Source organism: Trichosurus vulpecula, chromosome 1 (genome assembly GCF_011100635.1).
Source record: "Trichosurus vulpecula isolate mTriVul1 chromosome 1, mTriVul1.pri, whole genome shotgun sequence".
NCBI classification, from domain to species: Eukaryota; Metazoa; Chordata; class Mammalia; order Diprotodontia; family Phalangeridae; genus Trichosurus; species Trichosurus vulpecula.
The window spans coordinates 10254713-10265378 of record NC_050573.1 but is presented as its reverse complement, the minus strand read 5'-3'; positions in this window follow the sequence as shown (position 1 = coordinate 10265378).

Genomic DNA, 10666 nt, shown 5'->3' with positions numbered 1-10666 from the left:
AAAAGGAGGTCCCCAATCCACACCGGGCCACCCTCAGACCCGTACTGGGACACCCTGACCTTGTAAAGGATGCTATAACCAGTATCAGCTGGCAGCTTTGTGGCTGACTATCCAGTCCCAGGTAACGGGTTTAGGGCAGACCCGGCCCATGGGGGATAATGCTCCTGGTAAAGGAGCAGCCACAGGCCCGAGGCAGTGTAACAAGAGAGGAGTGAGCTCAGGAGCAAGTGAAAACTTTGTGACCCCAGGAGCAGAGCGAGGTCTCCATTCCAGCCTCCACAGGAATAATTATGGCAGCAATCCCATACCAAAGGGGAGTCTACAGTTCTGTCCTTCTGAACCAGGAGAGATCCCCAGCTGGCTCCTAGGAGCTGAGTCCAGCATCAGTCCACTCTTGTTCAGACCCAAACCCAGGTCAGGAACTTGCAGAGCTCAGATCAGGGGAATAGTGATCAGACTCTGCCCTGGATCAGACAGGTCCCCAGCCCTGTCCCTGAGAGCCTGCAGTGACACAACACTCACTACCCCAAGAAAGCAGCAGCAGGACCAGCCAAGACCTTCCCTCCAGAAGTACGTAGAACTCAGCCCTAATATCAAGTCCAAAGTCAGGAAGTAAGCTGGAAGAATGAGCAAACAGAAAGAACCCCATCAGGAAAAGTTATTATGGTGACAGGGATGCTCAAGATACAAACCTAAAAGACAACGAAAGACTCCAAAACATTTATATACAAAACTTCAAAGAAAAATTCAGATTGGGCATAGATTCAACTAGAATTCCAGAAGAAATGAAGCAAGAGTTTTAAAAAGACCTGAAAATGTTTTAGAAATGAAATGAGAGTTCTTGAAGAAAAAACTGGAAAAGAAATGAGAGCTACGGAAGAAAGAATTAAGAGAACTCACAGCTTGGAACAAAAGGTACAAACTCTTGGCCAAGCAGCAAACTCCCTAAAAATAAGAATGGACTAAATAGAAGCCAAAGACTCCACAAGAGAACAGTAGATATTAAAAAAAAATCAGAAGAAAGAGTTAGCACTCTAATCAAGACAATGATCCACAACAATTCCAAAGGACTCAGGATGAAAAATGCTCTCCATCTCCAGAGAGATAATTTTTCAATTCTGATTACAGATTGAAGCCTATAGTTTTCCCTTTATGTTATTTGTTTTTGTATATGCTTTCTTTTGCAATAGGGTTAATATAGAAATATGTTTTGCATGACCTCGCATGTATAATTGATATCATTTTGCTTGCTTATTCTGGGAGTGGGGGAGATCTGGGAAGAAAAGAATTTAGAATTCAAACTTTTGAAAAATAAATTTTAAAAATTTCTTAAATGTAATTGGCAAGCATTTAGTGAAATTTTATATGTATGTATGTATATTTCAGAACAACAAACTCAGAAGACAGAAAAAAATTAGAAGAAAATATAACCTTGCAAAAATGACTGACCTGAAAATAGATTTCATGGAAAAAAAATTTTTAAGAGTAGGGGCAGCTAAGTGGCATGGTGAAGAGAGCGCTGGCCCTAGAGTCAAGAGGACCCGAGTTTAAAACTGGCCTCAGATACTTGACGCTTACTAGCTGTATGACTCCGCGCAAGTCATTTAATGCTGATTGCCCCATGCTCCCCTTCCCAAGATCATTAGACTACCTGAATGCTATGATAAAAAAGAGCTTAGAAATCATATTTCAAGACATCTTAAAAGAAAGTGCTCAGATCTTTTAGACCAAGAAGGCAAAGAGAAAATAGAAAGAATCCACTGGTCGCTTTCTGAAAGAAACCCCAGTGTGTGTAGGTGAGTAACATAATTGTGAAGGACATTCGTGTGAAAGGGCAAGCCCCACCAATCTATCCCTCCTCTGGAGGGTGTCAGTGGCAGGGAAATAAGCCCATTTCCAAATCAACCCCTCACCCCTCAAGAAAGGCTTAACGAAATAACGAAGCTCTCTGGACCTTCCCCAAACTCCCAGAGTTGACTCCAGAAACTTGGCTGGACCAGACAAGATGCTTCTTCAGCACGATTACCCAGACCTTGAATGGTGACACCAGAAGGCCAGCGAGTGGGTTTATTAACGGCACTGCGGTATTCTGCTTTGCTGTATGAACCAACATGATGACCCTCGGCATTAGGGAGGCCATCACCACAGCAGTAATGTCCCCAAAGTGGAAAGCGTGATTAAATCTTTATTCTGCAACCCAATAAACAAGGAGACTGGCCATTAGGGTCTCTTTTACCGCTATCCCTGATGGGCTATTTGGCATTTTTTATGTTATGCCTAAGGATGTTTTCTTTGGGCCCCAACCTTGGCCTCTGAGAGCAATCGTCAGCACCGGCTGATTCTCATAGCATTTTTCAGGCTTTGCTCATGATGTGACCTTGGCCTCTGAGAGTGATCATCAGCACCTGCTGATTCTCACAGCATTTTTCAGGCTACAGCGGAGAAAGATAAAGCCTTTCCCCAGGCCCTGACCTTGGCCTCTCCTCAATGGCCATTGAGACGTATCAATGAATCAGCTCCGAGTACGCAACGACGATGTTGAAGAGTCAGGAGCTCACGCTGCACGGTGAGTTTGCTGGACACTCGATATCTCACGGCTGAATTCTTCCGGCCTGTTGGAAGTCCCCTTTATCTGTACTCCCACCCCCTGGGCTGACTCACACCTCGTCTACATCTGAGTTCTCCCACACTCCTGCAGACCCATGCCTTGGCTCCTATCTGGGACCAAAAGAAGGTGCCAAACACTCCTTGCCCAAAGTCTCTGCCCATTGTCCATTGTCACCCTGGCCCGCAGCCCCAGCCATTCGATTCAATGTGAACTATGGAGCACTAAGGCACTGGGCTTGATGACAGGGCTACAAAGACAAAAAGAAAATGCTCACCGTCTCCAAGGAGCTGACATTCTATCGGAGGACGAGGCGGTTGATACAACACAAACTGAGAAGTACAAGGTCATTTGAGGGGGGAGATAGAGCTAACCCTTTGAGGGGGGAATCAGGAGAGGTTTCCACGGGCACTGAGCTCAGCCCAGAAGGAGGCCGGGGATTCTAAGAGGCAGAGAAGGGGAAGGAAGGAAATAAGCATTGATTAAGCACCTACTATGTGCCAGGCACTTAGTACAAATATGCACTTTACAAATATGATCTCATTGGGTTCTCACAACAACCCTGAGAGGTAGGTGCTATTATTAACCCCATCTTACAGGTGGGATAACTGAGGCAGACAGATTAAGCGATCTCCCTGTCTGAGGCGGGATCTGAACTCAGGTTTTTCTGACTCCAGGCCCAGAGCTCTTCCTACTTTGTTACCTTGGCTGCCTGGAGGGCTAGTGCTACCCATGGATGGCGACCTCCATTTTATTCTGTCTCTTGCCCTTAGACTGTAAGCTTCTTGAGGGCAGGGTCCATCTTTTACCTTTGTTTGTGTTTCCAGTCCTTTGCGCGGTGCACAGTATACAGGAGGTGCTTAATAAATGCTTGTTGACTTGACTGTCACCTAAAAAAGCGACGGTCTTTCCCTTCCAGATACCCCTCCTGTCTCCCTCCTTTCCTGCCAACCCAGCCTAGGCGACCCAGCCTGACTTTGCTTCTGACTCCAGGCTGCCTGGGGTATTCCGTGCAAATTCCTTCCCTCACCTGAGGGTGTCCACAGAGCATGATTTTCCCCAGACCTTTCACAAGGCTCTTCTCCTCCTGCTCTTCATCCCTCAGGGTCTGAGCTTCCTAAGGAGCACCCGGTGTTGGAAGGGGTGATGACCATCCTCTGCCCTGGATGGGTCACTCCTGTGCTCAGTTCTGAGACTTCCATCTTAAGAGATGGTGGCTAGAGTGTAGCAGCCAGGGCAGGGTGACCAGATCAACTGGAGTTATTTACTGAGGACCCACTGGGCGCCAGGCCCTGCGCAAGGAACTGAGGGTATAAAACTAAGGGCATTTACAAATCACAACTTATTTCATCCTTGCAGTATTGGGAGGCAGGTGTTACTATGGTGTCCATTTTACAGGTGAAGAAGCTGAGGTAGAAAGAAGTAGGCGGTGTCTTGGTGTGTGACTAAGGAATTAATGCAATATAACTTTTCTGTTTCAAGGGAAGTTGTGATATATGAAAAGGGGGAAAGGAAGAAGGGGTTGGGGGTGGGGGGTAAGTTAAATGACTTGCCCAGAGCCAGCCAAATAGCAGGTGACTGTCTAAAGTCCTACCTGAATTCAGATCTTCTGGCCTCCAGGTCTCATGGTCTCTCCACAGGGCTACCTTGCTGCCTCTGACCAGGGGCGGGGAACCCGTGGCCTTGATGCCACATGTGGGTTTCTGGATCCTTAAATGTGGCCTTTTGACTGAATCCAAATTTTACAGAACAAATCTTGAGGCCGCATGTGGCCTTCTAGATCCTTAAGTGCGGCCTTTAAAAGCCCGCACTTAAAGATCTAGAAGGCCGCAGGTTCCCCACCCCTGTTCTGTTCTATTTGGAGAGCAAGGTTTTCAAATCGTAGCCATACAAGGAATGGTTGAAGAGAATGTTGGTCCTGGAAAAGGGAAGATTTGGATGCAGGCAGATATTGGAAGGGCTGTTCCATGTGAGAAACACTAGGACCCGGAGGGAGATTGGGACCAATGGGTCGACGTTTCAGGGAAACGGGCTACAGGGAAAAATGGTTAACAAGAGAGCAGCATAAAACTAGAGTGGGTTCCTTGAAAGTAATGAGTTCCCCGTCATTGGAAGTATTCAACTAGAGGCTAGACACCCATCTACCAGGGATGCTCAAGAAGGGAGGCCTGCTTCGGCTGGACTAAAGACCAGGCTGAATTCCTACGCCAAGTGCTTCCAGACACAGCTGGCTTCATCAGTTGGTTGTCTCTTCATTGCTATAAAATTTTAGCTTCATGAGCTTCTGCAGCCAAAAAAATCCTCTTCTGGCGGTCAGTGCCCTGGTGATGAGCCCCTCCAGCCTGAGCCGGGCTTGGCTTCAAACTGCAGGCGCTTCATCGGCCTCGAGGCCCATCTTCCACAGGTCTGACCATCTTGCCTCCCCCTCAACCCATCTCAATAACCTCTGCTGGCTCCCTATTACCTCCAAGATCAAATGGAAAACTCTTTGCTTGTCCCATAAAGGCCCTTCTGACCTGGTCCCTTCCTACCTTTCCAGTCTAGTTATACCTCATTCCCCCACATACTCTTCGACCCAGTGACACTGGCCTCCTGGCTGTTGCTCACACAAGACACTCCATCTCCCACCCACAGGCATTTTCCCTGGCTAGCCCCCATAGGGAGCCACCCACTCTTTGCCCAAAGCTGTATGTCCTGTTTCAGACCGTAGCCGAGGTGGCCTATGCTTGTGAACATGGAAATGGAAGCCTGAGCCACCAACATTTGACCACAGAGATTTGTCCGAGGGTCACACAACCCAAGCCAAGCCAAAAGACAGGCACTGAGGGCCTACTCGGCACAAGGCCCCAGAGGCAGTCTATCATGGTGAATAGAAAATAGGACTTCAAGGCAAAAGTCAAGATTTGAATTCAAGTGGCACCTCTGACACATATTGCCTAAGGGACCCTCGGCAAGTAACAACTTCTCAGTGTCCCTAAGAAACCTTCCTCTGAGCTTCAGAACAACCGTTGACCTGAATCTGTGGAGGGAAGTGCCACATGGGAAGTTCCCTAAACTAACCCTTGGCCGGACTGAAAAAGGGTCCTGGCCCCTTAGTCCAATAAAGGATGTGGGATACAGAGCTAAAACAAAAACAAAACAACACTGACTGCCCTCAAGAATTTTACATTGGACTGGAGGGACACAGTGTGTAAACAGATAGGTATAGGAATGCTAAATGGAAGAAGAGGTAGAGAGTACTACCAGCCAAGAGGAAGCGGGAAGGTTGTGAGGGTACCATATCCTGGTGTCATATTCCTTGACGGAGGCGTCCTTCTTTGGACATCTCGGATTCTTGACCTGACCTTGAATACTGAAGTGGAAGGATATCTCCTACTCCAATCTCTCATTTTACAAATAGGGAAACTGAGGGCAAGTCAAATGACTTGTATAAGGTCACACAACTAGTTATGTACAGAAGTGAGATCCGAGTCCACGTTCTCTGCTTCTAAATCCAAGGTTCTCACCTCTTGATCCAAGGTCACACGATAGAGCCAGGTTCCAAACCCAGGTCCTCTGGCTCCATGGAGCTTTAGGAGTCTGGTCACTGGGCCAGGCTGGCTTTTCTGGAGGTCAATGATTTACAAGGAAAGGACTATGACATGGAAGGCTACCGACCCAGAGACTCAGTTTACAGAATTCAACCTGCATTGTTTGCTACAGAGAAGAATTGGGTACCAAGGGTGATGGCTTTCCCACCTCCTCCTGGAATGCCTCCCTCCCACAACCCCCTTACAGAATCCCTAGTTCCCTTCCCAACAGGTGCCTAGATGGCTCTTGCTACAAACAACACCCTCAGTGACTAGCCCCCTCCCTCTTGAAATGCTTCCATACACATACATTCCACCCATGTTCTAGGATCTATGTTGTATTCCCCCAATAGAACTGAAGCCTCCTGAGGGAAGGCCCTGCTTTGTTATCTCTTCACATCCCCAAGGACTTAACACCCTAAAGAGAGGAGGCATTTAATAGATATTTCTTGGAATGAACTGCATCTTTCTTGGCTCCATTCAAAGTATTTGGCTAGTGAAGGCCCTAGTTCAGAGGTGGGGAACCTGTGGCCTTTAGGCCACAGGTGGTCTTCTAGGTCCTTAGGTGTGGCCTTTTGACCTAACCCAAATTTCACAGAACTGTAAAATTTAGAAGCAGTTAAAAGGCTGCACTTAAGGCCCCAGAAGGCCACTTACGGCCTTTGTTTGTTCTATAAAACTTGGACTCAGTCAAGAGGCCATACTTAAGGATCTAGACGGCCATGTGTGGCCTGAAGGCCACAGGTTCCCTACCCCTGCCCTAATTATGAGAGTCTCTCCAGGAAGGGCTTCCCAGACCACGGGACTGCCCCCTGCCACCAGACAACATGGCAAGAAGCTCTAAGAAACACTTGTACCAACATTTCCCCCAAATCTTCTGTCTCAGGATGACTTTGAACCCTCCAGCTTTCAATTACGGAAAGTGAATTTTCCCAAAACACTTTAAAACTGAATTTGTCTACACCCACCCTATATGTTCCCCACCAAGACACAAGGTAAGATTCTAGAACCCAGGGCCTGTGTTAGGTAAGGCTGCGCCCACCCTCTTACCCATCCCATGCCTGCATCCCTGAATCTGGCCCTCAAACTGTGGCTGTTTGAGTGTTTCCCACTGATGCCCCCAGCCTCCTGTGATGCTTCCAGCCCCCAATAACACTTGCAGTCCCCACTGATGCCCCCAGCCCCCAGTGACGTCCCCAGCCCCCAATGATGCTTGCAGCCCCTACTGATGCCCCCAGCCCCCACTCCCACCCCGGGCAGCTGAGGGGGGCTGGCTCCACATCCCAGTGCCCGGTGGGCTTTCTCAGGCCAGAGGAAGCAGCTCGTTCCCAGCCTGTGGCCCCATCCCCATCCTCCCCTGGGTCAGAGAGGGCTTGTTTACTCCTGGAGTCAGAACAGTGAGGACCCCAGGCGTTCACTGCAGCTCCTGGTAGCACAGACTAATGAATTCCAGGGGAGCTGTTGTCTGGAGCCTGGGGCAGCTGAGGAGGAGAGAGAGTGACTGTGGTGTCCAGGGCCCAGAGCCACAGGAAGGGAGGGGCCGAACTGGACCGGGCCCATGCTGGGTAATTAACCAGAGGCACACAATACCTTTCCCAATTTACTTTCCCCTCCGAGGGGATGTTGGAGAATCAATGATTTCCCTCCGCTGGTCTTCAATCCACGGGACTTTTGGCTGGTCAATAGAAGGCTCTGTCAAAGAAAAGGGAGAGGGGAAAAAACCACATTCAGTCAGGAAAAGGGAAGCAGACATGTTTACTTAAGGGAAGAAATTTGTAGGAGAAAAGAAACCGCAGGCTCAGAAAGCAGCCTTGTCTCATCCATCCAGGGATCAGTCCTGAAGCCCAGGGAAAGTAAATAATTTTGCTATTTGCAGACAGACAAAGGCCTGGAGGGTCAGGGTGGGGTGCGGGAGGTAGTGGGGGAAATGTCAGGGCTGGGAGGGGCCTTGGAACAGGGGATGTCAGGGCTGGGAGGGGCCTTGGAACAGGGGATGTCAGGGCTGGGAGGGGATGTAAGGGCTGAGAGAGTTTAGACCAGGGAATGTCAAGGCTGGGAGGGGCCACAGGACAGGGGATGTCAGGGCTGGGAGGGGCCTCAGAACAGGGGATGTCAGGGCTGGGAGAGAGTTTAGACCAGGGAATGTCAAGGCTGGGAGGGGCCTCAGAACAGGGGACGTCAGGGCTGGGAGGGGATGTAAGGGCTGAGAGAGTTTAGACCAGGGAATGTCAAGGCTGGGAGGGGCCACAGGACAGGGGATGTCAGGGCTGGGAGGGGCCTCAGAACAGGGGATGTCAGGGCTGGGAGGGGCCTCAGAACAGGGGCTGTCAGGGCTGGGAGGGGCCTCAGAACAGGGGATGTCAGGGCTGGGAGGGGCCTCAGAACAGGGGCTGTCAGGGCTGGGAGGGGCCTTGGAACAGGGGATGCCAGGGCTGGGAGGGGCCTTGGAACAGGGGATGCCAGGGCTGGGAGAGAGTTTAGACCAGGGAATGTCAAGGCTGGGAGGGGCCTCAGAATAGGGGATGTCAGGGCTGGGGGGACCTTTTAAATCACCTAGCCCAGCAGCTCTCAAACTTTATGGTTTCAGGACCCTTTACATTCTTAAAAATTAACGATGATCCCAAAGAACTTTTCTTTATGTGTTATCCCTGTTAATATTTACTGTATTGGAAAATAAAATTGATAAAATTTAAAACCAATATTTTATTCATTCCTTTTAGAACAACCAGGACCCATTACATATTCACATATATAACAAATTTTGTGAAAAATAAATGTTTTCCAACACACGCACAAACTAGCGAGAGGAGAGGCATTGTCTGAAATATTTTTGCAAACCTCTCCAATGTCCAGTTAAGAGAAGGCAGCCAGGTTCTCCTATCTGCTTCTGCTTTTTTGATCCATTACGATCTATCATTCCAATTGAATTGTATGAAGGAAACTCAGCTGTGCGCACACGCGCGCACACACACACACACACACGTGGCTAGAAAAGGGAGGAGTGTCTTAGCAGGCAAATAATACCTTAGTATTATTATGAAAATAGTTTTGATCTCTCAGACTGCCTGACGAGGGTCTCAGGGACCCCTAGGAACCCTTGGACCAATCTCTGAGAAGCCCTGCTCTATCTTGATCCCCTCTTTTGGTTGAGGGGCACCCTGAGACTCGAACCCTGGGCCTCCACAGCTCTTTCCACCAAATCCTTCTGATCTCAAAACCTAGTGGCTGAACTGACCATAGAGGAAGCGGATTAACCAGGCTGTGACCAGAAAGAGCTGGTCGGCCAGATGTCAGGCTGAGCAAGCCCACCTCCTTCTGAGCTGGGCAATGCCATCCTTGGGCCAGCTCTCCAGTCTGCCACAAACACTAGCCTGGCCCTTGCAATTAACCGCAGAGGATGGGGGATTCTCACTTTTCCCCAGGTACAGCCATGGAGATTTCAGGCAAGGCAAAGAGGAAGCCACTGAGTGTCGGGCCAGTGAAGGAACCTCTCTACCTTTGCATCCTATGCGTAGGACTCAAAGCTTTGGACACATTGGGTGCTGAGTTAAGGCAATAAGCATTGATTAAACCCCTACTGTGTGCCAAGCACTGTGCTAAGCTTTTGGGACAGAAAGAAAGCAAACCAGGGTTCCTGCCCTCAAAGAACCAAATCCTAATGGAGGAGACAAGACCAGGGTGTAGGGGGCAGGAAACACGGGGAGCAGGATGAAATTTGGTAAGATAATAAGGAAGACCACCGACCATGGCCTATTTGGAGTCCACCATCTAGCTGCTATCAGTCAATCAGCAAGCATTTATTAAGTGCCTCTGGTTTGCCTGATAATGAAGATAGCAGCCTCTAAAGTCCCTTCCAGCTTGGAAGCTATGGGCCTCCCCGTTTGGCCCCATCCTAGGGTGAGAAGGGCCCCAGAAGGTGATCTGGTACAGTCCCCTCCCTAGACCACCTCTCTAACTCCTCCTCCTTCCTGTCTGAGCTCAAGCATCCCCTTCCACATTCAGCCTCTCCGGATTCCCCCATCACCCTAACCACCTGCTAATCACCACATTTATGTATGTTTATTTTCATTCTCTTGCTGCTTCAACGGCCCGTTACATGTATGTGTGTCTTAGCAGGTAATGAGCAGGGACTGTTTCATTTGTTTTCTTCACATTCTCAGAGCCTAGGACAGGATTGACACACAGTAGGTGCTTAACAAGATGGAGTGATTTAGGTAGGTCATTCCTCTCCACGCCTTGTTCCTTCTTCTGTAAAATGGATGTAAAATACACCTTCTTCCCAGGCCTGGCACGAGGACCGGTCCTGTGATTTTATTGCTAGGGGGAATTCCCAGGTAAGCAAACTCCATCCACCAATTCAGGTAAGCACCTTCCTTCTCTGCAACTTACAGTCTTGGAGAGCTGCCCTAGAAAAATGGTGGCTGGTCCTGATGTTATCTCAGGAAAGGGTTTGCCACACATGGGGTAAATGGGAGCCTTGGTCCCCACCCAC